Raw genomic sequence first — 27,400 nt, 5'->3', positions numbered from 1 at the left:
TTTGACACAGTGGGATCTGCTGTGATGCTTATAACTACAGTCAAGTTTCACAAGTATTAGTAATTTGATATCAAGATGGTTTACACAGAGTTTTGAATTATAGAGAAATAATCAATTCATTTGTGGATTGTCTTTTTTAAGCAGGAACCTCAGAAAGGTTAAGGTGATGGTTGCACATTTGAGTTCTGAAACTTTAAACTAAAACATTTTAGATTAGAAACAATTATAACGTATGGATTTGCTGCAACAACAAACTAATACATGTGCATTCCTGTGACAGTGAAAACAGTTTGTGCTTCATTCAGTGGTTTTAGTAAGGTACAGCTTACCAACTTAGGCTTAAAAGTAGTATCTATTGCACCTTAAACATGCTGTAAATAGAAGAATAATTTTAAATCTGGCACTTTCAGACAATTTTAAAACCAAAATCGAAACATGTGTTCAGCTTAAGTTATCACAGTGGTTTGGACGGGTGAAAAGAGAGCCACTTTCATGACACAGAAAACTCTGACTATAAGCTTAACATCACTCACTAACCTACTAACCTTTCTTGCTTTGTAGTACACCCATCAAGAGTAACACACTGAGAGAGTAAACAGACACTGTACCAAGGACAAAGGGAAACTGCGGCTATTTATACACATATGCACTGAGGGCTAATTAAAGTATCAGGCACAGCTGGGAGGAAAAGTGACATGGGTCAGATAAAAGGAGGAATAACTGGAATATTAGGAATAATGGAGAACGAAAAAGCTTCCAAGATATACCAAAACCAAAAGTATCACAAAAACCCCACAACACATGACGCAAAGTCTTATTTTGTGCCTTATATGCCTGTGATAGTTGCTGCTAGAAGCATTAAATTATTTGGAATGATAGATGGAAATCTTTATCAGAAAAATGCGTAATTGTTGCAAAAGGATTGCTCAAAGCTGTGTGTGGAGTGGCCAAGCTTTGGCTCTGTTCTGTAGGTCGTCACTGAGTCCTCATGCTGAAACACCAGTGACACTGGTGTTTTGATGAAACTGAACACAATGTGCTCTAATTGATCTGAACATAACCTTTACCACTGGAGTAAGTAGAAGAGTTCCAATACAAGATGTGGCATGGACCCCATGTTGGGTATTTTAGGCAGTAAAGATTCTTTTTACAGTGAGTGGAGTAGTTTGCATTTTTGGGGGAATTTAGTTACATTGGTGTGTCAGATGGTCTGCATGTATTTTATCAGCTGTGCACACATACAGAGCTCTGTAACATCACTAATCCACTTTCATTGCAGTTTGCTTTTTTTTTGGTTTCCTTTTTCTACAATGAAATATTTTTTCAAAATGTAGCAAATAATACCAGGTTTATGTCCAAATCTTATATCTGCAGTGTTACTTTGTAGAAAGAAATACACAGTGTGTGCATTTATGCATCGAAAATGTTACAGCACCAGTAAATTAATTAAGCGTATGTGCCAGGATCTGATGGCATATAATGCTTAATGTGTTTTTTTATGGACATCATATGTGATGTAATAGTTTTAATTTATGCAGCCATCCTTTGGATACATTTTTCCAGAAACAGCTGCTGCAATCAAGCTGTCTAAGTGAAGAGTTCAGCTCTATCAACGACATATTGTGTCACGGTCTGGCTGGCAGACCGTGGGGATGTGGGGAAAGGAGGACCCAAAACGCAGACTCTGCGATGCAAACAGTGCTCTTTATTTACAGTGGAAAGCTGTAAACACAATAACTCCCCGTTGCTCCCTCGAACCCCGTGCGCGTGCTTCCCTCCGATATCTGTGCTCGTGCTCCCCGCTGTTGTGTTTCCGCACCCCCGTGCGTGCTGCCTCTCCGGACCACTCCTCCTCCTGTAGGGAAACCAGAGACGCAGCCGTCAACACTAACCAGCACATATACGCACAGCACAGACCTACGCTAACACACACTGACTTGGTACGATAACTCAATGATCCCGCGTCGGTGGGAGCTCCAAGACTCTCCTAAGTAGCTCCCCCGACGAGCCCTGATCAGCGGCAGGTGTGTGGCTTCGGGTGTGGCCAGTCCCTCCGCAGGGCCACACCCCTCAGGCCTGCAGGTGGCCGAGCTCCATCCTCCAGGCACACCCGCAGACATACACACCCATACCTCGCCTAAACATATGAGTGGGACACAGACTAACACAGCACAGAGAAACACACATATGTACACGCACAGAGAAGGAGAAACGACACCAAAAATACATAATAATAATAATAATAATACGCAGGTCCATGACTGCCCAGGGATCCTGGGTCGCCCAGTCCCAGGACCCTGACATATTGATCCTTCATCTGCCAACTGTTGCCATTCTTTTTCTGAGAAGAACGTGTGTACCTTCCCCTTTTACTCATTTGTGATTTGCTGATTTGAGGTTCTCTTAATTAAATTTGTAACTTACATTGCAAACTGAATTGACTATACCTATATCTAAATCCGTGGTAAAAACTTGCCAAATTCAATATGCGGCGCTACCTCCTGTGGTGATGCCTAGTGAATAAGGGAATAGCTGAAATAAACTACTGTTCTATTGTTCTATTCTACTATTGGCCTCTAAGTGCTGCATCTTGGCTAGTGTTGGCCACTGGTCAGTTTCAGTCTGTTCAGCTGTTCAGCCATCATAACAGACCAAACTTTCCTAACACTGACAAATATAGCTGGTGTCAAGAAAATACAACCACCTTTCTAATTGTGATGAATTACAAGCAAACACAAAAATATCAATTACCAATGAAGAACATCATCGCCTGAGCACACACATAAAAGTATATACTTTATGATTGATTGTTTTAAATTGTTTGTCTTGTTTATTGTGTTGTTGTTTTTTGTCTGCTGATGTTATTAATTAATAATGACAACAAAAATAATAGCAAGTTACAATCCCTATATACCTACCCTATGTTCTCTTTTTTTAGTTGGTTACAAATTTGAAACCATTTCTATTCAACATTCCTTCACTGACTATATCCATGTGATATATGTGTCTTTGATAGTACAAGGCCTGTGTTTTTTATTCTGTGTGAGAGTAAAGTTAAACCAATATTCTAAAAGAAAAGCTAGGAGCAAGACTAAGTACAAAGACCTTGTGACTATAGTCTCTCTCTCTCTCTCTCTGTGTGTGTGTGTGTGTGTGTGTGTGTGTGTGTGTGTGTGTGTGTGTGTGTGTGTGTGTGTGTGTCAGGCTGTTGAAAAGGCCTCTCAGAGGTGTCCCACAGAGGCCTGACGCTCTGAGGCATGACCAGGTGTCGCTGCACCGGGAGTCTGTCTGCACACTGTGCAGAATATTAACAAGCCTGACCACACAAACAGTCAGAGACACATTTCTATGCATAGACATTAAAGACAATGAAACACAAATTGTGCAAACACACATTTATATTTTAGTTATGCATAGGTAACTGACATAGCGTTACATCATGACTTCATCTATGTCCTTAGTACACTAATCATGACACTGATTAGTACACTGAAAGAGACACACATAAAAGCTCAGGATTAAGGCAGAAATCATCTCACTTACCTGACTATACACCCACCTTGATCATAATGTGTAAATGTAGTGTCGCCTCTGTCAGTGTGTGTGAATGGGTGGATGACTGGTTGTGTAAAGCGCTTTGGGGTCCTTAGGGACCAGTAAAGCACTATACAAATACAGGCCATTTACCATTTTAGTGATAGAAAAAGATTTTTTTATGCTCTTTTTGTCTGCTTGTGGTGAAAGGCTTAACATTTACTCACACAAGAACAGGTTGCTAGGGCAAATAGGTACTCAGACTTAATTATACAGGAATGTAAAGACATGTGGATGTGACAATACAAGGCATGTAGAGGATGTGAATATACATCCACATGAAACAAAAGAGACCAGGAAAGGGCTTTGATAAATGAGGCTGTACATGCTGTTTGTGTTAGAGGTACGTTTGTGATGTCTTACTGTGTTGTCATCATGGCAACTTGCCATGACTTCATGAGCGCTAGAGGCAGCTAGCCACAGATTACAGTAAGCCCCTTGTGTGTATATAAGGCTTTAAGCATTCACATGTGCACGTGTACTCTGTGTTTTTTTACATGTGCTTCTAGATTTGAGTGTAAATCCTCAGTTTGTAGGTTGGAATTAGTCAGCATCTCTTATTGATAGTGGGATGGTGAGATTAAAGTCCAAGGATTATTTTCCCTCAAGATCCTTGTGTGACTGTTTGGTATGTGGACAGTGGTGGCATCACATCTTGCATACTATAAGATTTGTGAGAGATAATTGCATTAACAGTCACACTTTGCAATATGTCAACTTTACAGTTAACACTTATTGTGTTTGGTCTTTAGCAGGGAAAGTACATCTCTAATGGATGTTTAGTTACTCCTCAGACTTCTTCAGTAGTAATAATGCTACTTGTAATAAATGTAGCCTGTTTACAGCTCTGGAGGCCAGAATCACTGAATTGGAGACTTGGCTCCACACCCTTGAAAAACACGTAGCTAGCCAGGCCCCTGTAGTCTGTGCGCCCAAAGGTAGTGCAGCGTAGCCACTGTTAGCTCTCTCCTGGCTGACTAGGACAGGATGGGACAGGAAAACAGGATGGCTGGATGATGGTGAGGAGGACGCATAGTTGTCTCTAATCGTTTTTCCCCACTCTGTGACATACCCACTGAGGAACAAATTCTTGTTACTGGTGATACTATTTTTTGAGACATGGGAAGCTAGAGACACTAGGAGCCATAGTAAATTGTCTTCCAGGACCCAGAACAGGTGACACTCAGGAAAACCTGAAACTGCTTGTTGAACTCGAAGAGTTTTCTTCTTCTTCGGCCATGTTCTCTTAATAATGCACACACTTGGTTGGTTGATTACTTTTCCCGTTTCTTTTATTGTTAGCAACACAGGAGGGAGAACCATACATTACTTCTGCAGTTCGCGCTACGGAACACATGGAACAGGAAGTGGAGTAAACTATAATCACCAAAATAAAATCCTTTTCAAAATAAAATGACAATCAGAAAACGTCTTTCACAAGATAATATAAATTAATATATTTACTCATGAGAACACAAATCTAACACTGCTGGCTAAGAATAAACGTAAATTCTGTAAAATTACAATTCACATCGACAGTAATGGCACCCGGTTATGTAATTTGGAGGTCACTTTAATTAATATTAAATCGGTGTGTAATTTTGCCAAACCAAAGCTGGAAAATGTAGTTTTCTCTGGTCCCCTCCCCAGTCACACCAGGAGTGACATGTTGAACCATATGTTCTCCTTTGGGAAAACTAGAAAGGAGAGACAGCATCTATCCCACTTTGAATGGAGCAGTTCTCATTTCTGGAATTCTAGCCAAATTTATTAAATCCCCAAAACATGACCAGGAAGCAGCGTTGCAGTCTTACATGCCTCTCTGCAGCTTCTCTCCTCTTGTTATTCCTCAAAACCCTCCCCTTAGAGACTTGATCCCCAACCATGAAGGACCCCCCCCCCCCCCCAAAAAAAAGCAAAAAGCAATTTAAACATAAGAAAACATTAAAAACAACAACTACAAAACAATATAGTAACTGCACCAAAGAGAGATAATGTGTTGGCAATGCCATCTAGCCTGCTGGCCATGGTCGATGGGATTTCAAACACCTTTAATGGCCACATCACGTGCTGAAACAGTTTGAAACGGTACCACCACAGCTCAGTTTCACTGGGAGCTGGCTGCTATCAGTCTTTGACAGGCTGTGTGCCAGTTGCTTCTCCACCAACCTCACCACCTGTTTGTCAGAGAGGTCAGCGGTGCAGTCTCTTCCGAGGGTTCTGATAGGTTGCTCCAATAGGAGTGGGATCATAAACACTATCCTATCTCTCCTCATACCTTTCCTGATTGAAAGACTCCAGGACTTTGCAGGCTTGATCTTCATCCTTACCCACTTGATAAGCTCATCTAGGTGCTTGAGGAGTCTTGCTGTACATGAAGCTGCAGGATGCTTGTCAGATCATCCATCTAAGTTCTAGAGCAGGAAATCAATCCCCACTTGCCTCGTTCCACTGAGGATGATCTCAAATGCAGCCATGAAGAGTATTAGGAAAATCAAACAACCTATTCCATTGGAGACCTCCAGTTCTTGCAGCCCTGTCACGAAGCACATGTGGAAGTTGTTGAAGTGCTTGGCTATGGATGGTAATGACAGATCTTGGGGTGTACAAGTGCAAAGTCAATTAGACTGTGTGGGACTGACCCATACGCATTAGCCAATTCCAGCCACGCCACATGGAGATCTCTCTTCTCCCTTTTTTGGTTGCCGGATCCACACCCAGATCATGGCTCAGTGTTTGATATCCTGGAAGCCTGGCCTTGATTTAGCTGTTGTCCTTCAAGAAGTAGGTCAATCTTTTTGTAATGGGTGAGAGGGAAATTTTCCAAACCATGTTCGATAAGGCAATGCTTCTGAGCTGGTTCATGGAGGTAGAGTTATACTCTTTAGGAATAAATACACCCACTGTCTGCTGGCATTTGACTGCGATGGACTCCTTCTTCCTGGCTACCTGTATACTACGATCAGCTGTGACCATCTTCCCAATGTACTTATGGATCTGACTCCTCGGCGCTTGCTATTTGGTGTTTGCAGCTCTCTTAGCAGGCTCTCGAGGTTCCCATTTGCCTTTGGAATTCCAAGGTACTCATAGCAATCCTCACTGTCTGCAAAATTGCCTTCTGGTAGTACAATCCACTCAGTTCTGAGTACCTGTCTTTGTTACCATCTGACTACACTTCTTCAGTCTGGAAGACATTTCAGTGTCATTGCTGTAGATTCTAGTGGTGTGGATCGGTGAATCAATGTCATATTCAGTTCACTTCTGGTACAGTATAAACAATTATATATTTTTTATAATTCAAATAGTTTTTTTGCTGGTATTTCCTTTATTTTTAGGGTGTTTGGGAACACACGTAGTCCCTATGGAACTGGGGTGTTGAGAGTTATCATGGTCATTCTGTTGGAATAGATAATTAAGTCTAGAGCTGGGAGATATAAGATTTTTTCATATCACGATATGTTTTTTTCATTTCAGGCGATAACGATATCTATCACGATATAAGCCAAATAACTATATTTGTAAGATTTAAATGTGCCGTTGCTCACAAGTAAAATGTGAAATAATCAGCAGCTTGTTTTTATTTAAATATTTATTTCCCATAATAAGTTCATCCATTAAGCGGTCGCGAATGGATGGATGAAGTTCAACAGGGTAGATGTACTTAAGGAACATGAGACTTTTTCAGATAAATAAAGGCAAATATTGCAAACTACACAAAAGGCAGCCGCTAAAGCGTTTAAGTTTCAAAATAGAACAAACGAAACAGACTACTAAATTGTCAATTCCACTTAGAAAAAAAAAATTAATTCTAAAAATAAATCTTAGTTTGTTTTACAGAAGAACAGACAAAACTGACTAACTTTTGTCAATATCAAATAAACTGAGAACTAAAAGGAAATTCTCAATCTCTCCTTGTTGTATAGCTGAGCTTTTCAAACAGTTTTAACAGTTACTTTAGTCTGACAAAAGCCGAATGACGAATTAGCGCTTCCAGTCAGAGACTGAGGCTACGTCCACACGTACACGGGTATTTTTGAAAACTGAGATTTTCCGTTTTCGTTTTAAAAAATAATCCCGTCCACACATAAAGGCAGAAATGAAGGAAAACGCTGCTATGAACACGCCAAAGCAGCAGGTGGAGCTAGATTCCTAACCGTGCAGAAATGTTGAAGTCTAGAAGCCTCGGTGGGAAAAAGTAAACAAAGCTGGGGCATAGAAGCAGAACCGAGTCGTATGTGTGGAGGGACAGTAACTGTGTGTATATGTAAGCATTTAAACACTGCTGAGAGTAGAATTAACAGTAACAGTATTGTAGAAATTCATTTCACCGAAACAATAACGTGGCACATAGTGTGACGCATGCACCAGTTTATTGTATTTCCAGACTTGCTTTCGGCACAATTTACAGTGCACGCTACTCTGTTTTTTGTCAGACTTGAAATAGCCGAAATACCTTCACACTACGGAACTTCTATGGCTCTTCCGTTCGACAATCTCTCCGGCATTGGAACCATCATCTGTTTTCTCTTCGGTAACCTTCGGTCAGGCTCGGTTGATTTTTCTAGTCGGCACACTCATTTCCTCCATTACCCGGGCGGTACGGTGGCTGGCTGCTTCCCAAACAAATACACATGTGCGGTTTGGCACTTGTGCTGTACGTAACAAGTCACGCGACGTGACGCTGTGGCTGTGATTGGTTCGGCTTTGCGCTACTTAATTTGGATTGGCTGACCTTTTTTTTTTTTTTTTTTTAAAGAGGACAAGAAAGTTATATCGCGATACATATCGTTATCGTTCTATCGCCCAGCTCTAATTAAGTCTCTATTAAAATGGGGTCTGTGCTATTTTAAGTAGTAATTAAGTTGCAGAAACAAGTCAGAGAATGTCTCAGACCCAGAGGACATCTTACACCGGTCATCAGAGGGAGTGGAGCTTGTCCGATGATTGTGGAGGCAGTGTGGTACATGTGACCAGCTGGAAAAAAGGTGTAGCATGTGTGTGGTGTAAACAATAAGATATATTGTTTGTTATTGTTTATTAGGGTGTAGACCATCCCTCTAGTAAAGCCCTCAATGCTCCCAAAACTACTTAAAGTTTTCTATAAAAGTTACCTCATAGTCACTATAGACTTATGACAGCCAGGTGTGCAAGCTCAGCAGGTGACTAAAATGACCTACCCAGTAGCCAAGAATAGGAATTGGAAGGGAGATGAAAGTGTGGCAGCTCAGACACTCCAGGCATCACAACAGATGGAGAAAGGCTTGTTTAAGCATTTCAGACTGATATTTTTTGAGAAGGGTTTGCAGTTATGATTTCTCCGTCTCACCTCCATTCTGATAGTCTTGACAGTCTCTCTCCAGGAATTTACTGGAGGGTCCTTGTAAGTGCTTATTTGAAATTATTATTATTATTCCTTGTATTTTTAATTAATAGCAGGGCCAAATGTCAAAGACTTGTTGGTGACGTATTGTTTTCATCTGTCCATCTCTGATGACAAATTAATACCAGTGATTCCTCTGATTAGTTGACTAGAGCAAATAAACATTTATACCCTCATTTCTTTGTACCAGAAGCATTAGTTGCTTAAAATAATTACTTATATTTAATTGATGTACCATTCCTGTTAAATGTAAGCTGTTAAGCAGCCAGCTGCCACAACAGCAACCTCCTTCTGTTCCTGTATGCTGTAAAACTACAGTGGAAAGTGTGCAAAGTGAAACATGGCATCTTTTGAAAGTAACCCTTTGGCCAATATTTTTCAATAAAATACATATCAATATATCATTATATGTTCAGTTGATTATTATAAACTTCTCATCAGTCTGTTGCTTATTTATACCTCTAGCAGTAATGTAGCAGTAACTTTTCAATTTCAGCTGTGGTTTAGTTACTTACAAACTTCGGTCACATCTTCAGTCACCGGTGTATAAAATGTAACACACAAATCTATCATAAGCTTGAGCTGAAGACTGAGTTATACTCACTAAACGAAACTTTTCAAAACCATTGCTACTTTAATTAAAAATCGGCAAAAAGTCCACTGGAGATTTAGCTTCAGATTGCAGAAATTGTTTATTGAAGTACAATTTCAATAAACTTTAAAACGTAGATAAAATAGATAAAAGCACCCCCATGTAGGTAAGCTGTAACGCATAGACTAAACACAATTGGAGACGGACCAGCAGCAGTCGCATTAGGGCTCCCAGGGCTTCTCAATTTATTGAGAAGGGTCTACCAAGGTTGCCGAATTGGTGAGTTCCTTACACTGGCAGATATTCAGAAAATCCACTACTTTCCAGCTGTCTCCCTACTTCCCATCCTTTTGAGGTTCCAAGTCTGATAAGTCTTCTACGAGTCCTTGCAGCCAGATTTATTCCGAGCCAATTAGCCCATTCGTCTGCTTTGAGTAAGGCCTTGACGGTGAAGGTACTCTTAGTCTCCCACTATGCTCAAAGCTGTAAGCGGGGAACTCTTGGTACACACACACACGCACACAAACACACACACACTTTATTTGTCATGTTTAAAATCACTCACGCTCAGAAGACTGTATTATGAGAAAAATGCAACATTCCTAAAATATATGAAACATCTATGTGGTGGATGAAGGGACGGATGGGCGGATGGATGGATGGATGGATGGATGGCCTTTTTACATACTAAATAATTTCTGAATATAATAACGTTTAACATAAAAGCACCAGAGAACTAAAATTTTCAAAATACTGGCTTTAAGTTCCTTTTCCTGTTGTTCTTCATCTTACTGATAGCTTTCTCACAGTATGAGGACAATTTGCTGTAACAACATGTCACATTGCCATTCAGAGCTCACTGATTTCATGATTCAAAGATTTAAGTAGATTTGACAAGAGGGATAGTGCAGTGGGCAAATAAACTGTCTCCTCTCGTTTCTTGTAACATTAAGTCAGTAGAGGCCATGCATACTATAATTTCTCTCTAAACCATTTTCATCCAGATTGCCCCCTCACCCACTGATCTCATCACTTTCGTGGTTCCAAGAAGCTCTAGATTAAAAAAAAAGAAATTACTTTCAGAAACTCTCTATCCATCCATCCATTCGCTTCCGCTTATCCTTTTCAGGGTCGCTGGAGCCTATCCCAGCTGTCTTAGGGCGAGAGGCAGAGTACGCCATGGACAGGTCGCCAGACTGTCGCAGGGCTAACACATAGACATAGACAACCATTCGCACTCACAGTCTCTCCTGTATTCACACCTATGCTGCCTTATTTTAATTTATAGCTGTAAATCTCTCATAGAGCAGACATCTTCAGAATCTTGTGGTGATTCAGGGCTTGATTATATACACATGTCATTACCACATCACTCCAATTTTGTAAGTCAGATGCTATGTAAATATGTTGCCAAAAGTGTTTCTGTTTCTCCAAGCTCTGCAACCTGCAGTATTTGCACTACTCTTATGTATTTCTTTCCTGTACTTTCCTGTTTGTGAAGATCAAACATAATGAGAATTCAGACTGAGATTTGAGGCAGTTCGCTGTGCTGTCCTTAGTAACTGGTCCTTTGAGTGCTCACATACAGTTAGATGTAAATACCTCACACTGCCAACATCAGTGAATTACTGCCATGTTTATTGTTTGTGTTGACATTTTGTGGTGTAACAATGACAGATGGAAAATGTCATTGCCCGGAAAATTTCTTACATATCCCACTTATATTTACCTCTAACAGACTGTCACGAATTCCACTCTGCAGTTCACTGGAATTTGACATCAGAAAAATCTGTTGTGACACATATGCAGCATTAGAGTATTACAGCACTGCTGTAGGCATCCTGGTAGTGAAAATAACAAATTTAGTTCCTCACCGATCCCTGGAGTCAGAAGTGGAGATATTTGTGATATGTGTCATTTTTAACATTCCTGTAGAAGATGAGCAAGTATGTTGGACAGTCTTAATGTTAAATAAAGCTTTATGTCTGAGTGTAAAAATACATTGCCGTGGGATAATGGTAACAATTCATGCAATGGAATTAACAGAATTCCCCTCAAAAGTGGTACTGAAAGTCAGATAATGGATTAATGGTTTAACATAGATTTCTAGGTGGACAGAAAATGTCACTATTATTTGGGGTTTCCAATTAAAATCCCTAAAGAAAAGAAAAATAAAATCTTAACCAAACAGTCAAAGTTCATTTTGAAGACAAATAAAAGAGACAGGGAGAGAGCATGTGACTTTTTCCCTCTCGCACCATTCGTATGATGTTGCTCATAGCCAGGAGGCTGACCTAGCGGCCACCAGTTGGCCGATTCCGCTCCCTTCCTAGTCAATTAGTACTTCTCTAGAAAATCTTAGTATCTTTAACTATACCATCTTGCAAACCTTCCTTTTCATTCTTGCTGCCTTTTTTTCTGTCACAAGCCACCCCTAATACTCATCTCTACCCACTCCAGCCTGCATTCTCTTTTTCACCTCTCTTGTGCACTGTTGCTTTGGACTTTTGCGTATCTAACTTCACTATCTTTGCTCCTGTTAGAATCACTGTTGTCTGCTTCTTGTTCACACACACATATTCTGTGATTCTACTGACTTTCATTCTCTTCTCTCCAGAGCATACCTCCACCCATTCCTTCGTCTCGCTACAGATCACAATATTGTCTGCAAAAATAAAGGTCAACAGAAACTCCTGCATGACCTCATCTTTCAACCTTTCTATTACCACTGCAAACAAAATGGGGCTCAGAGCTGATCCCTGATGTAATCTCGCTCCCACATTTTTATTTAAGTTTTTTCCTGCTCCCACAATGAACCCACCTTGAACCTAGACATCTGCATATCTCCACAGGATGTCATCTGGTCCAGCTGCCTTTTGATTTTTCATCCTCTTGATAGCTGCTCCTTACTAATCCTCTGCAGTTCCTGATTCACTATCTGTACTCTCTCATTCTTTCTTCATGCTCCCTTTCTTATCCCTTTGTTTATTAGGGGTTAAACGTAAAATCTTATGAGAAAATAAATGCACAAGCATTTTGAATTTTACAATATAAAAGGGCATTTCTGACGACTGTGCAATCATAAATTCCATCTTTTAATATTAGCTAAGGCCTTGAGTGATTAAATTGAGCCAGCATCAAGTAAAGGCACTTTAGGCAACATGCTTTCAAATATGTTATGTAAAATAATATTAAAAAGCCTGCGACTGTAAGTTTGTTTGGCTAAATAAAAAATTCAGTAAATCAATAATGTATTTGGAAATATTGGGTATAAATGACACAGTGAGTTATGGATTGGATATATTTCGTTGATGATTCTTTTTCGTAAATACCAAGGAAACAGTGTAAATCTGTTTTGGTTTGGTGATGTATATCTGTGCATATTGGTGCTTACTAATTATGCATACCAGTATTCATATTTGTTCACATGCTGGCTGTCCCTACATTGTAACACTGATTTCCAGACATGCATGTGTGTGTAAGTGTGATTGCAGTGGTGCTCGTGTCTCTGGCCTACACCCTTGGTGATTCTGTTGAGAATGGGATGTCACAAAACATTAGATCAATTCTGATCTCCCTAAATCTTTCTCCATCCAGCTGAGGAAGTGTAGGCGGCAATAATGAAGAAAGGAAATGCCACCTCTAACCAGGAACATGCCTGAGGCACAGTGATATGTCTCACGATGGAGAGTTGACCCCGAAAGAGAAGGCTTCTCACCTCCTACACACTTACAGTTACAGAGTTATTTAGTTTTTAGTGGTGACTTTGGTCAACTTCAGAACTTTCACAGCCAGTAAATGCAATTTTTATAAATGCAGTGTAAATGCATTACCAAACTGGAGGTTGTTGATATCTGTTATCAAACCGACAACATAGCAGGCACTGCTCTTTGTCGGTTTAGTGGCAGCAGTGTTCTCTGGTGCATTGTAGCCCCTGGTCTGCTTGCTGCTAGCACTGTTTATAGCCAACACTGATACCAGAAAAAGCCAAACATGTTTTCCCTCATCTAAATCTCCTCCTCTGAGTTAATCTGTTTATCTTCTATAAACAGTATAATGAGCAGATCTAGGATTAGCAGAGCACCTTTCAGTGTCTGTTTTTTTCTTTCTTTTTTTATATTTAAATGACACAAAGACCAAAAAGGGCAGGCCAGCAGTGTGATAGAGAATGGTAATTTTGTGCTACACTGACATTTTAGGTGAGTTTAACAAAGTAGATAAAACTCATTATTGGCAAGCTCTGAATAAAATGTGTTAATAACACCCCAGTCAGGAACTTGATTTATTTGATAGTATCTGAATGTGTCAGGCTTTCCTAATTAGCACCGTGCTGACTTGCATAAAAGTCACCAAGGCAATCTTGAGAGGTAGGGCACACAAAATTACAACTGCGAATCTATCCTAGTGATTTGTTCAGCTCTTACAGGAAAAACATAATCATAAACATAAGCATCTCACCAACTCTGTAGTTTTCAGTTACATTAAGAGGCTTATCTCTTTTACATTTTGCAAGTAAGGCCGAAATTATGTGAGCACTGTTACTGATCTGGATATATCTGAATGAAGCTGTGAGAGCCAGAAGAAGTCAATATTACACGTTTCAAATCTAAATAAGTCTTTAGGTACTGTTTTGACAAATATTTGACTGGCAGATTTTTGGACAAAGCCAATAAGAATAAGTAAAAGACCCCATCAGCTGGGGTCCACACACAAAGCAAGATAACTATTAATTCAGATCATTTTTATTTTTGTAGTTTCCAGTCATAACAGTTGCTTCCAGGTGCTTTACATTATAAGGTAAAGACCCTACAATAATAGAAAAAACCCCCCAACAATCAGATGACAAACTTTGAACAAGTGCTTTGACAAAGGTGGGAAGTAAAAACTCCTTTTGAACAGGAAGAAACCTCTGGCAGAACCATGGAGGGCTGGCATCCGCCGCAACCGGTTGGGTTTAAGGGGAGGAAGATAGGACAAAGACATGCTGTGAAAGAAAACAATTTCAGTTGTTTCACTCCTTCCTCTTGGGCTGGTCACTGCAGCTAACAACTTTTCTGTGTTAAACTCTGCTTTTTAAACTTTGTTGTTATAATGAAAGTAAAACTCAAAATTTAAAAGAAAATTTCAGTTAAAAAAGAACTGTTGTTTTTCCTGTGATGCACATACAATCTGATTTAGCATAATAAAAACACCAACAGTTCGTATTTATTACTTGGAGAGTGGGAAGTATCTCAGTACACCTGTGACTCCACAAGACGTTTGCCGATAACGTGCAACATCATTACCTCGTAATGACATTTCACAGTTGATGAGTTGATTTCATTTATATTATGGTATTCCCATACTATATCGGCTAATCTTACTCATGCTAATTTTACTCATGTCTCTAATTGCTAGTTAGAATATAGAGTATGTGTGGATGCAGTGTTTACTGTCATTCATTATAAAATGCAACAGAAACCAAAATGTGCTTCTGAGCTGAATCAATTAACAAATGAGTGAGGGAGTAAGTTAAGACGGTTAATATTTTTTGTCTCGGTAAGTAAACAATGTCACTCATGAGAGTTTTTACTCACATGAATAAATATGACATGGCAATCAATATTTGTTTTAATTTAGTCGTATAACATTTACAACACAGTGTGGAAAATCCTCGGGCCTATCCATCATCCTGCTTTCACACACCTTTAGACCAATAATACATCATTCATTGTTTTGTCAGGGTAATAAGTTTTGACACAGTTCCCCAGGTATGTAAATGCCTTTAATGCCTCTTACAATTACTGGGATTTTAAATGATTATTTTTTCCCCATTTAGTTCTAGGGATAATGCACCAAACATATATTGATAGAGCTAAAAGGTCATTTACATCTATAATCCATGACTGGAGGCCCACATCAGAGAAGCTAGTAATCCCTTAAAAAAAATCAACCTACATTTAAAACATAATAATAATAGCAATAATAAGAGCACATGGTCACTAAACTTAAAAGCAAAAAAAACATTTGTTCAGCTAAAGAAATGTAACCACATTAACCAAAGTGAAGTGAAGAAACAATGCGCCGGGCTAGTCCAATTTTTAATTGCAGTAACTTAAAATAGTGCTCAGTAATTTGCATGGTACATGTTTGTATCCATGCCTGACAATGTCGGGCATGTTTCTAATGAGACAATGAGTGGTGTCCTGGAGGTTATCCTCCCAGATCTGGACCAGGGCATGACTGAGCTCCTGGACTGTCTAAGGTGCAACCTGGTGGCATTGGATGTTGAAAACATAATGTCCCAGAGGTGTTCTTTTGCATTTAAATCAGGTGAGCATGGGTGGCCAGTAATTGGTATCAGTTCCTTTATTCTCCAGAAACTGCCTGCATACTGTCACCACCACACAAGGCCAGGCATTGTCCACCAGAAGGAATGCAGGACCCACTGCTCAAGTGTAGGGCCTGACAGTGGGTCCAAGGATTTCATACCAATATCTAATGTTAGTCAGGGGAATGTTCCCTTGGCTGTAGAGGTGGACTTGCCTATTCTGGAATTCTTCTAGAATGCTAATCGGGCTTTACAATGTCAAACAGTGACACGGTAGAGGATGTCAGGCCCTCGGGGCACCCTTGTGAAGTCTGTTTCTGATTATTGCCTGCTGGAGGTCATTTTGTAGGGTTCTGGGTGATCTTGATGGCCCTGTACAGCTCTCCCAGGGCTACTTCCTGTCTTCTGGAATCTTCTCTATGCTCTTGAGACTGTGCTGGACCCACAGCAAACCTCCTGGTAATGGCATGTGTTAATGTGGCATCCTAGATGAGCTAGACTAACCTCTGTAGGGTCCAGGTGTTGCCTCATGCTACCAATAGTGACACCACCCTACCCAGTTGCAAAAGTAGTGAAAAATTAGTCAGAAAACACGAGGAGGGAAAACTGTCAGTACCCTCCATCTATAAAACCACCTGTTTTGGGGGTTGTATCATTGTTGTCCTTCAAGTGCACCTTTTGTTAATTTCATTGACACCAAAGCAGCTGAAACTGCTGTTTAACTCTTCAATATCCCTGATTTAAAAAAACAAAAAACAAAAACAGTGTATGATTTGCTACCAATGCTTTCAGTAGAACTACATTATTAACTTTTGTGTGCAGTAAAAGTTGTCACTTTTAAGTCCCTTAAGTCACATTTTATGTCAAGGTTATAGTATTGTTGTGGTGGGCCACTGTGCTGGACTGTATTCAATGCATCATTGCTTTACTGTATTGTCAGTTATTTTTTCTTTTCTTTTCTTTTTTTGTGTTGTTTTGTTTTTTTGTGTTGCTCCTTGGGTTCTCCTTATGCCTCAATTTGACATTATCTGTTAGACTGCAATTCCAGTCTGGTTTTCTTCTTATAAGTAAAGCTCATGTTTTGCGCCCCCTCCCAGTTTGCCTCTTGGCACCTCTTTGTATCATGAGTAAATCAGAACAAGGCAGTTGTTTTTTGGCACTGAAATAAAATCCAACTTTGAAAGTTATGTTTTGTTTCAAAGTCCTCAGCTTAATAGCCTCATTTGAATGAATTGAAAATTCGGAAGCTACTGTGTGTCTAGTGGTACAATAAATTATTGATAATACTTGTGCAGTGCAAAATACAGTTAATATCCATGTATTTATTTTTTAGAAGAGTTAATGTGAATAATAATGAGAATGCTGGAGTAATAAATTTGAGGAACATTAACATAATTTGAATGGAAATCAAAGGTATTTTGTTGAGGAAAAATAATAATTTGAAGTGTGATAATAATTTTCTGTTAACAAATATTTTAAATTGGAGCTAATGAATTGCAGACGTGGCTTGCATGGTGACTTTGTGACGATGATGATAATGGTGTTGGCAGCCATGATGATGACTTGCCTTAAACTATTACGATCCCACTTTTGAGTTGATCCCCATTGATTGGATATCTAGCCTGACCTAATCTAACCCCTCAACAGGAAATGGATTTTCCATAATGAAATTACTCTGAGCTGAACCCAGGCAATGACAGTCATTGACAGGCGTGTCTGAGCACACTCTATTTCATGCTTTGCCTCTCTAAAATGTGAAAAAGACACGCATGAAAAGTTGTAGTAAGCTGCAATAACAGTAGATGGAGATTTTTTTTATTTCAAGCCAACATGAAAATAATCACGAGAAAGTGTTTAAACAGACATTACTAACACATTTACGTTTATATACATATTACCCGCCTTGCTTCGTTTCTAACGATTAAGGGCATGAAAATGTACTTCATAAGTTTTTTGTTCACTAATGACTTCTTGCCTTATAGTTTATCTCTCCCTGCTGTTAATGCAACTTGTGCATGCATGTCTATTTCAGACTTTGGAAAGGCAAAGTCTGAAATAGACACATGGTGGACCGGCATGTCTATTACATGTTTTGGCGCAATATCGGGTTGCATGGGGAGTCCTCCTTCAGCACTCACAGTTTGATGCATCCAGTCACGCTTTCGATGCCATTCCTATGGAGATGCTTCAAATGTCTTATTGTTTCCTTGGAAACAGGATTGCCTGCCTGCACTTTCAGGACCTGCCATTCCTGTTCATGGACAGGATTTCTAGAAATGGACCGTTTCCAGCCTTAGTCAAATGAATAAAAGGAGACAAGTAGAAGCTGAAGGTGTTTTAATTCACTATATCACTGTCACCAGGTGAAAATACATGGTTATTAAACAGTACTAAAGATTACAGACATCATGCACCAGCAGTTACAACTTCATTTATCCGTCTTCTTAACTATCCAATTCAGCGTCATAGGACAACGTTACCATTTTTTATATTTTTGTAATTAAATGGTAAATGGCCTGTATTTATATAGCGCTTTACTTAGTCCCTATGGACCCCAAAGCGCTTTACACTACGTTCAGTCATCCACCCATTCACACACTGGTGCTGGCAAGCTACATTGTAGCCACAGCTGCCCTGGGGCGCACTGACAGAGACGAGGCTGCCGAGCACTGGCGCCACCGGGCCCGCTGACCATCAATTAAAGTATAAACTAGGTTTTTTTTTTCATAGCTAATGCAGTGCTGAATCACAGTGCTTTGTTTACATGGAACCTAAAAATGTAATTCTGAAAAGTTGCATTTTTCTGGTTTACAAGATTTTCAGAAACTTTTAAAAAAGAAAAAAATGTAACATGTAAACAATTTACCTGTTTCCTTAACTTGCTCTCTACTATGCATTTTTCCTCTGCATGTCCTCTGTGTTGGCGAAAATGTGTGCCAGTGTAATCTTTTCCATATCGAAAACTGAAGATATCCAAGGAAAATTGGTCCCCAGCAGCGAATTTGTTTTCAATACAAAGCTTGAAGGAATTGAGAGCAACATGATAACAGCAACTCTTTGGCCAAGCTGATAATAAATATCTAGCTTTTAGAAGCTAGATAATGAATCTTGAGAAAGACAAATCCATAAAATAACGTGACATTTGCACATCTTAAACTGTTCCATCTATATCCTATTCTGCATGAAAATACGAGACCCTGTGATCCTATGAAAATCTCATTTCATTTAGATTTGGCCTGTAAACTTAAATTGTAATGATTGTAATCAGAATGCAAAATGTGTGCCTTTAACTTCAGCTATTGAAATTTGGTCTCACCATAAAAACACACAGCGTCTGTTAATACACATAAAAATCACACTTTTTCTCACATTCACTGTTAAGAAATAGAGGAGGGCACAGTAGGAGATAAAGGCAGTTCTATTCAAAAGAGCAAGAGATGTTACAATATTTCTTGGTATGATCAGCAGGATCTCCTCTTCTTTGATCTGAAGTTGCTCTTCCATATTCTACTTTCTGGAGTGGCTCATTTCCAAGCACTGATCATAATGTGATGGATTTTTCTGATAGATTTATCATGGTTTCCTTAGAGAGAGGAGAACATATTTTTGTGGAAAAACGCGTAATTGTCTATTGCTGCACAGGGTATGAATCTGTGCTTGTTTCACATCCATTGATCAAACAGCGGCCCAACAGCTGCAGAAGTGGTAATATGTGATTATCACAGCATCATGTCTGTCATTCAGAGACTGCTAGAGAGCTGGAGACCCAGGGCTTATCTAACCTCAGAAAGACATGACAGGCTCGAGCCTGGGCCAAGTTGACTGTCAAGCCAGTAAAAGGTTCTGGACAAAATTAATTTCCACCATCCTACCTCACAGCTGCCGCTCAACTCCTTTTTCTATTTCATTGCTGCAGATCTATCAGTTTAAATGTGATTGAAATCCTGAATATTGTGGAAAGTTGTGGACTTTGTTCCCACTGATAATCTTAATGCCCTTCTGTCTTTCCCATATGTTTTTGTAATGAAACCAGAGATTCAAATATAGGTGTTAACATATATCTTTGCACTCATGGCGTAATGCTTTGTTTAAACTTTAAACTAAACACTGATGCTAAAACGTTACATTTGGGGTTTCATCAATAAGCCTACAAGGACTTCTTAATTAGGCTTGTATTAAATTTAGCCAGTAAAACCTACTGCACTACTTTTACTCCTGCTGCTGTAACCATCATTTTTAATAGTTTTATTTATGGTTAGCCTTTCCTTAAAATTGCAGTACCCCTCAGCTCTAAAAAGAGCATGTTAATGCAGCTTTGATTTTGTAGACAGCAGTTCTACATGGTGTAGGTTAAGGACTGAAATGATTTGAACAACAAAAAAATGATTTTTTCACTCGTTCAAGCAATCTTTTTTCCCCTAGTTGAATCAACCACTGCACTTTCGGCCTTGTCACACGCTCTGATGTCCCCAGCTTCATCCTTTGAGCTGATAATAGATTATATGATAGATTATATGATTAGCATCATTATTTTTGGAGAATGCTTTTTGTAATTTCGTTATTCACTGTTTGTTATGAAGTCTGATTTCTAGAGGTAAGAGCCAAACGGCAAACTCAAAAAATAGTCTATTTTGTTCATGGTTTTTATTTATCATGTATTTGTTTTGAGAGGCCTTTTTAGACAGCACTTTTAAAGTATATTATGGTTTAAAATTGTGCATAATAATAGTTTTACAGTGGCTGACATAACCATGGCTATCACCATTTTTATTTACAGTCTTTGTGTGTAACAAACACTGCAACCTCTAAGGAGTCTTACAGAGGTTTTGGGCCAGTTATTTTTCTCTTCAGTGTAAAATGCATCCCAACCTGACACCATATCCATGCCTTCCTCCTATTTTGAGTACTCTTGGTATAAGGATTAAAGAAAAAAAGAGTGCAACAGGAAACCAGTGCAGTGATCTTCAGAACATTAATTTATCCTTTCCAATTGCAGTGTCCTCACTGAAACAAAAGCAACATGCTTAATCAAGAGGGATTTAGGAGAAGCTTTTAGGACAGTGATGAAGTCAGAGGTGTGGGGAAAGAAGAGGCGAGAGAATAGCTCATTTTCAAGGTGACTGGGGAAGGGACTGAGGTTCAGAGGAGTGTGCTCAAAGAAACCTTATTACCATGATCTTTTTGTCTTCTCTAAACAGTGTTTTTCTGCACTTACTCTCTTTTACATCTAGAAAAGAGCCCTTTTTTGCATTTTATGAGCTGCATTGTAAAGTCATGCTGTTTTATCTCAATTTGAGTCATGCTGCTTTCAAAACAACTTTGCAAAACTGCTATTTCTTGTTGTTTGTAAAACTTTCTGTGCTGTGTTTTATTCTCTTTGCATTGAGATTTGTTTTGTTCACTCTATGTTTCCGCTGAACGTGTGTCTTTGCCATGCAGATACATGTGGGCGAGTGTCAGTCCAGATTACGCCCAAATGGTCTCATCAGCCTGGCACCCACACACCAGAAAATTCAGATCTAATCTAAATAGTCATAAGGCCTTAGGATGAATGCTGTAGTTATCCCCATCATTTTCATAATTTTTATGTTAATCTTCGCACTTCAATGCTGTGGGCACATTAAGTCCACTGCAGGAATTTAATATCATGTTTATGCGATATTTACATGTGTTCTGTCCTTGAGAGCATCCTGTGTACAATGCGAGCTAAACTGCAAAGTACCCCAACTGTCACTTTCATTGTATTCCTTATTTTAGGGCTGAAATGAAGATGTCAAGAGAAGTACAATAACTGGAAATCAAAACAAGTCTTTGATTCATTAAGTAATGCCAAAGGTTCAATTCTATCCTGTTTTTAGTTGTGAATTACCTTTGCACTGTAATGGAAGTTAAATTGATGATGCAATGGTGCACAACCTTTCTCTTCCACTTCTTTCTCAAATAGAAGTAAGGAAAAGATTTAATAATGCTCAACATTATTAAACCATGTCAAAGCCATTGTCTCTTCTTGTGTCTTACCTGAAATAGTAAATTGTGTCAGGATCGAGCCATGGCTTGTTTCAGAATGTCAGAACACAGCAGGATAAATTATGACATGAAAACCTTTTTCATGTAGCCTTCAGAGTGAACTTTTTGCTCTCTGTTCATCACAATAAAGTGTCTGAATCAACAGAGGGATTTGGAATCAGCATGTCCTGGTTAGAACAAATTTGTTTTCAAGGCCATGAGAGATTCAAGAGGATTACATGCTCTCGTGGTCACTGACTATGGAAAATATATTCATATCCAATGAAAAGCATAATCACCATCTATGTAACTGGAGGAATGACAGTTGGAAGGCTGTAGAAAGGAAGTTTTCACACAAAAGCAGAAATTTCTGTTCGAGTGTTATGAGGAATCAGTGATTTGCATTAAAAATAAGGATGGATGGCACAATAACTCTAACCCATAGAGTGCTTTGTATTATACACATTAAGCTATTTTTATCTGTCACATTCAGATAATCATATATCTTACCCAGAGACACTTTAACATGACTGGCAGACGGGAAATCGACCCACCACTTGGCTGATTAGTAAACAACCTGCTTTATCTCCTCGTACTGCCCCTCATTATGTCATTATAGGCTCCAAATACAAACTATAATGACAATATGTTCCTATTAGCATACTAGGCTGTCCCACAAAAATGGTGTAGTCCTGATCAGGCAATGCAATTTAATACTGTTTGCACTGAATAAACATGCTCTTCAGCAGGGTTGGCTTTATGGATATATTGCAATACTCTAACTACTAACATCACAATAAATCATTACTAATTTAATTTTGCAAAAACTTCAGCTCAGGTGCCTTGGACAGGCCATATCAGGGCTACCTTGGATTTTTAGTTTGGAGTTTAGTACTATCAGTTAACATACACTATATACAGAGTAAATATTTGTGTGTCTGCATTTATCTATGTATTCCATAAGTGAAGGTTGAATACATAGTACTAAAATAATCGATTTATTAACAGAATTAGAAATAGTATTTGGCTTTCATTGCTATGGAGAGCTTAAGCAAAGTGCTTGTTCTTCTAAGAAGTCAGAGCCACTTAAACTACTGTCGTCTTTGTTTAATTCCATTTTGGAGCTTGCAGCAGTATATGCTCTTTACTGTGACCTCTAATAAGTGATGTCATCAGCCATCACAGCTACTGGTGGGAAGGCACTCCTCTGGGACAGCCCTTTTTCGTCATTTGCAGTTAGAAAGGAATGTCCTCTCTCCAGGCCTTGATTACGCAGCATCCTTTTTATTTAGAGAGCCGACCAAGCCCATGAGCAATACAGCTTCCCCCCTGTAAATGTGTGTCATCTTAAAAAATATAATTATGGAAATTTGCTAAATGAATATCTGTATTTTTAATATTTGTGCCAATATATGCCTAACCGCCTGCCCCTCTACAAGTCCACACACACACACACACACACACATACACACACACACACACACACATACACATGCATACACAAACGTCAACTCAGATCAGAACCAAGCTGGCAAATTGTGTGCTTTAGCAGGCATCTTTTATGCTTGGAAACAAAGCAAATCCCCTGCTGTTACCCTCACAAACTGAGAGCAGTAATGATGTGCTCAGAGTTCAAATGCAAAAAAGGGGCAGTGAGAAGAAAAATCTTTTTTTCTTTAGCAAAGTAAAAATCTATGCATAATGTAAATATTTTAAATGAAGAAATCACACATTACTGTTGTGTTACAGCAGTTGATTTCTGGTTGACAGGTTGCAAAATATCTGAATGTGATTCATCATGCAATCCATCACTTGTCTAGATGGCATGTGACTACAGTCACAGCCAGAGGGGACAAATATAATAGACAGATTACACACAATTGTATTTTGCATTGTGCATTTGCCAAGGCATCAACAAGTCTGGGGTTGAATTTGTTGTTTTGCTGTGAGCAGCCAAGCATAGCATAACTTCAGCACAGACAAGTATAGGTTTTGCCTGTGGAGTTGTTGTGACAAAGAAAATAACTGTGTCATGAGTAGTATTATATGCAGTTCACAGGGTTCAGTGGTCAGCACTGTTTTTAAAGATGAGATGCTCACTGTTGCTGAACGAGTAACTACAACTGTGACTTTCAGTTTGCAAAGCTAAGCCAGCAAATAGGAGTGTTTAATCTCTTGGTGCAACAGAGGTTCTCTGAGTTAACTTGGAAATTCTTGTATTGTCTGGTCAAAGTCCAAAAACAGATGACCGGTGACTATGCCATGACTGCAGTTCTCAACAAGTCAAAATGACCCTCTGTCAAAATAAAATATATATTTCTTATATACGAATCAAGAAAATCCTTATGTGCCACTATGCTTTGGACAAACTATGGGGCTGACTTTGTATATCAACAGGTCTTAATGGTGTTGAAGGCACTGAGAAAAAAGGTTTTTGGTGGTTTTAACTGGAATGTGAGGAATGCCATAACCCAAAGCCAACATAAATGCTAAAGAGCACGTAAATGCATTGTCCCCTTATATCTGGAAAGTTTGCGGTATAAGTGCAGTCTTAATTGAACTGTGCAAGCAAACCATACAAGTTGTATCACAAGTTGTTATTGCTTCTAATGAGCCAAAAAAAACGTGTTTTCAGTAACTAAATGTGTTTCTATGTGATGAAATTGGTTGATCTGCAAATCCTGGTGTCATTGGGTGTTTTTCTTTACAATAAAATTAAAACAAATGATTTTGTTTAAATTATGTTCACTTTATTAGTGAAAGTTCAAAATGATCTTTTTTCTTCTTCAGTGCTGATATATAGGGGGCTTGCATTAATTAATGACCAAAGTTCAAGTTAACAGCATCGAAACAGAGGAACAAAATACTGTCCTTAGCAGTGAAAATTCTTTTAAAGGGAAGTGTGTTTTTTGAATGTAACTGACTTGTATAAGTCCCCTCATGTCAGGCCAATTAAAATGAAAAGATGAAAAGAGACCTTCAACTAAAACACCCTGCAGAGAAAATCAATCAAAATATAAAACATAGACAGTTTGGGTCGGATGATCTATTTATAGTGCCTGTTAATTGCAGCTCTGTAAGCATTCTTCCTTCTGGAATTCAAGACAGCTGTGCTGCTAATACGATATCTAGAGCTGATAAGGGACAAAAGTATGAACATACAGTACATAAAACAAATACAAATTCAAAATTAAGAAACTTATGTTTATTGTATGAGGTTAGACTAGATGGTAAAAGGAGTAAAGTATCATTTTTGTTGAATCAAAGGCTTTGTTGATAAGGGGCGACACCTAGGAAGATTTGCCATCAATCCAGTGCTTTAATAACCTATTTAGTTATACCATTAAGTGTAGGCAGTGAACAGAATGTATTTGGGTTTATTAGTTAAACCCCATAGCTAGTAACAGATGCAATGGGCTCTTTTTTAAGGAAAGTCAAGATTTAACCCAACCTCCTAAGATCCGAACTCTTCCATGGCATGCATTTTAAATTTCTCTTTGATATTTGGGCTGATTGGCACCTGATGAATGTAAAAACAAAAAATTACCAATTTTTTTTACCTGATTTTTGTTTCTGAGAAAAATGAGATTCACATTTGAGGACATTCACTTTTAAATTTCGATAGAACAGTGGCAGTAAAATGTCTTCATAAGTGGATATCAGGCCCTTGTAGAGCAAGATGTAATATTTTGGTCTAGACAACCCAAAATGTGACATCCACATATGTGGCCTTTGAGTCAATTAAGTAAGTTGAGTGCTTTTTCTAAATTGTTACCATAATATGCGCAGTGTTGCAAAATCAGCTGATTTTGTCTTTGTTCGTGGCATTTGTGAACTGCAAAGAAAAGATTATCTGTGTAGTATGTAAATAACTGTAAATGTAACCTTTTACTTAAAATGTACATATCAGTTTTTGAGTTTCAAAGTTATTTGGTGGATAAATTACAGGGGAGATCTGTTTCTGTTTCAGATAATGATTATAAATTTCCTTGGGTAAAAACAAGTTTGGTTGTGGCCTAATGCATCAGTGGTTTTAATTAAAATGCAAAGAAGTTCCCAAATGATTAATCATAATTTAGAGTTTCCCATTTAGGCTTTGGAGTAACAGTTTTAGCACACAGTTGTATTATGATTGTAATCGTCTGACTTCTGCAGCACACGCGGTTCTTTTTTGTTCTATTTCTGCCCCAATGCACAAGAGCTTTAAGACAAAGCTCACAATGTGTATATGTTAACAAGGAGGTTAGGCATTCAATGACCAAGTTAATTGCTTTTAACTCTTATGAGGAATACATAAGATCTTGTTTTTTTTTTTTTTTTGCAGGAAATGAAAAAGCTGCTCAAAGGCAATGATAACAGACTTGCTGAAGCTAGTCATCTTTAGTGAAGTGGAAAGATAAAGATAATTGGCTAGATGGTTTAGCTTTAGAGAATATTCAGAACTGGTAGGTCTTTACAGTTCCTTGCAAACAACCAGGAAGCTCATACTCAAACAGTGTTTTTTGTTCTAGAATACTGGCCATGAATATGTATTTGTATGTGTGTGTTTATTAAGCTCATGGAGGAAGTCCACAGACAGGCCATCTGTTGCGATCTCACCTCACCTCTCTCACTAGCCAAACCCCTGTTGTTTACCCGCCCACAGCCTTCTCTACCTCTTAGTAAACAGACTTGCATGTCAGATAATGTCAGAAATCTCGCCTTTCCCTATCTTTCTGAGGTCAAAAAAATGAATATTTGGTCTGAACCATATTTTTTACGTTCCAAAGCTTATGCTCCAACATTCACAGCCTCTTCACATGGTTTTCTCAACTGTGGAAAGATAAGAGAGAAACTAAGTTTCACATTTTCATTTACAGCTAGATTAAAAAATATTTGGAGAATGACCCATTTCCCCCTCTGTATATGACCACAGTAGCTTTTAGATCAAATAATGAAAATGTTATTCAAGTATATTATTTCAGTTTAAGTTAAGATGTTTCAATAAACCATCATATTAATATTTAGGCATTATAACCATTTTTATACACAGTCCTCCATTTTCAGAGGCTCAAAGGTAATTGGATAACTAATTGACAAGCAGTTTCATGACAAGGCTAGGCTTGCTCACTTCTTCCTTCTATGACAAAGCAAAGCAAAGACTTGTGGTTAATTCCAAGTGGTGGACTAACATTTTGTAGTTGTAAAGTGCAGGAGGATACTTCCGCAAACATTGACGAGTTTGCGGACACAGCGATTAGCTTCATTGGAATGCTAGTGGATACCATCATCCCCTCGACTACAATTCGGACCTTTCCCAATCAAAAACCTTGGGTTGACTCTACTGTCAGGAGAGCTCTCAAAGCACGGACCACGGCCTACAATATGGGGCTCACATCGGGCGATATGACCAACTATAAAGCAGCTTCTTATGGTTTAAGGAAGACTGTGAAAGCGGCTAAAAGGCGTTACAAGGACAAGGTGGAGTCGCATTTCCAATATGGCGACTCCCGACGTATATGGGACGGGCTACGAACAA

The sequence above is a fragment of the Maylandia zebra genome, linkage group LG1 (genome assembly GCF_041146795.1).
Source record: "Maylandia zebra isolate NMK-2024a linkage group LG1, Mzebra_GT3a, whole genome shotgun sequence".
Classification (NCBI taxonomy): Eukaryota; Metazoa; Chordata; class Actinopteri; order Cichliformes; family Cichlidae; genus Maylandia; species Maylandia zebra.
The sequence above is the reverse complement of the archived record's forward strand: the minus strand, read 5'-3'. Positions refer to the sequence as shown.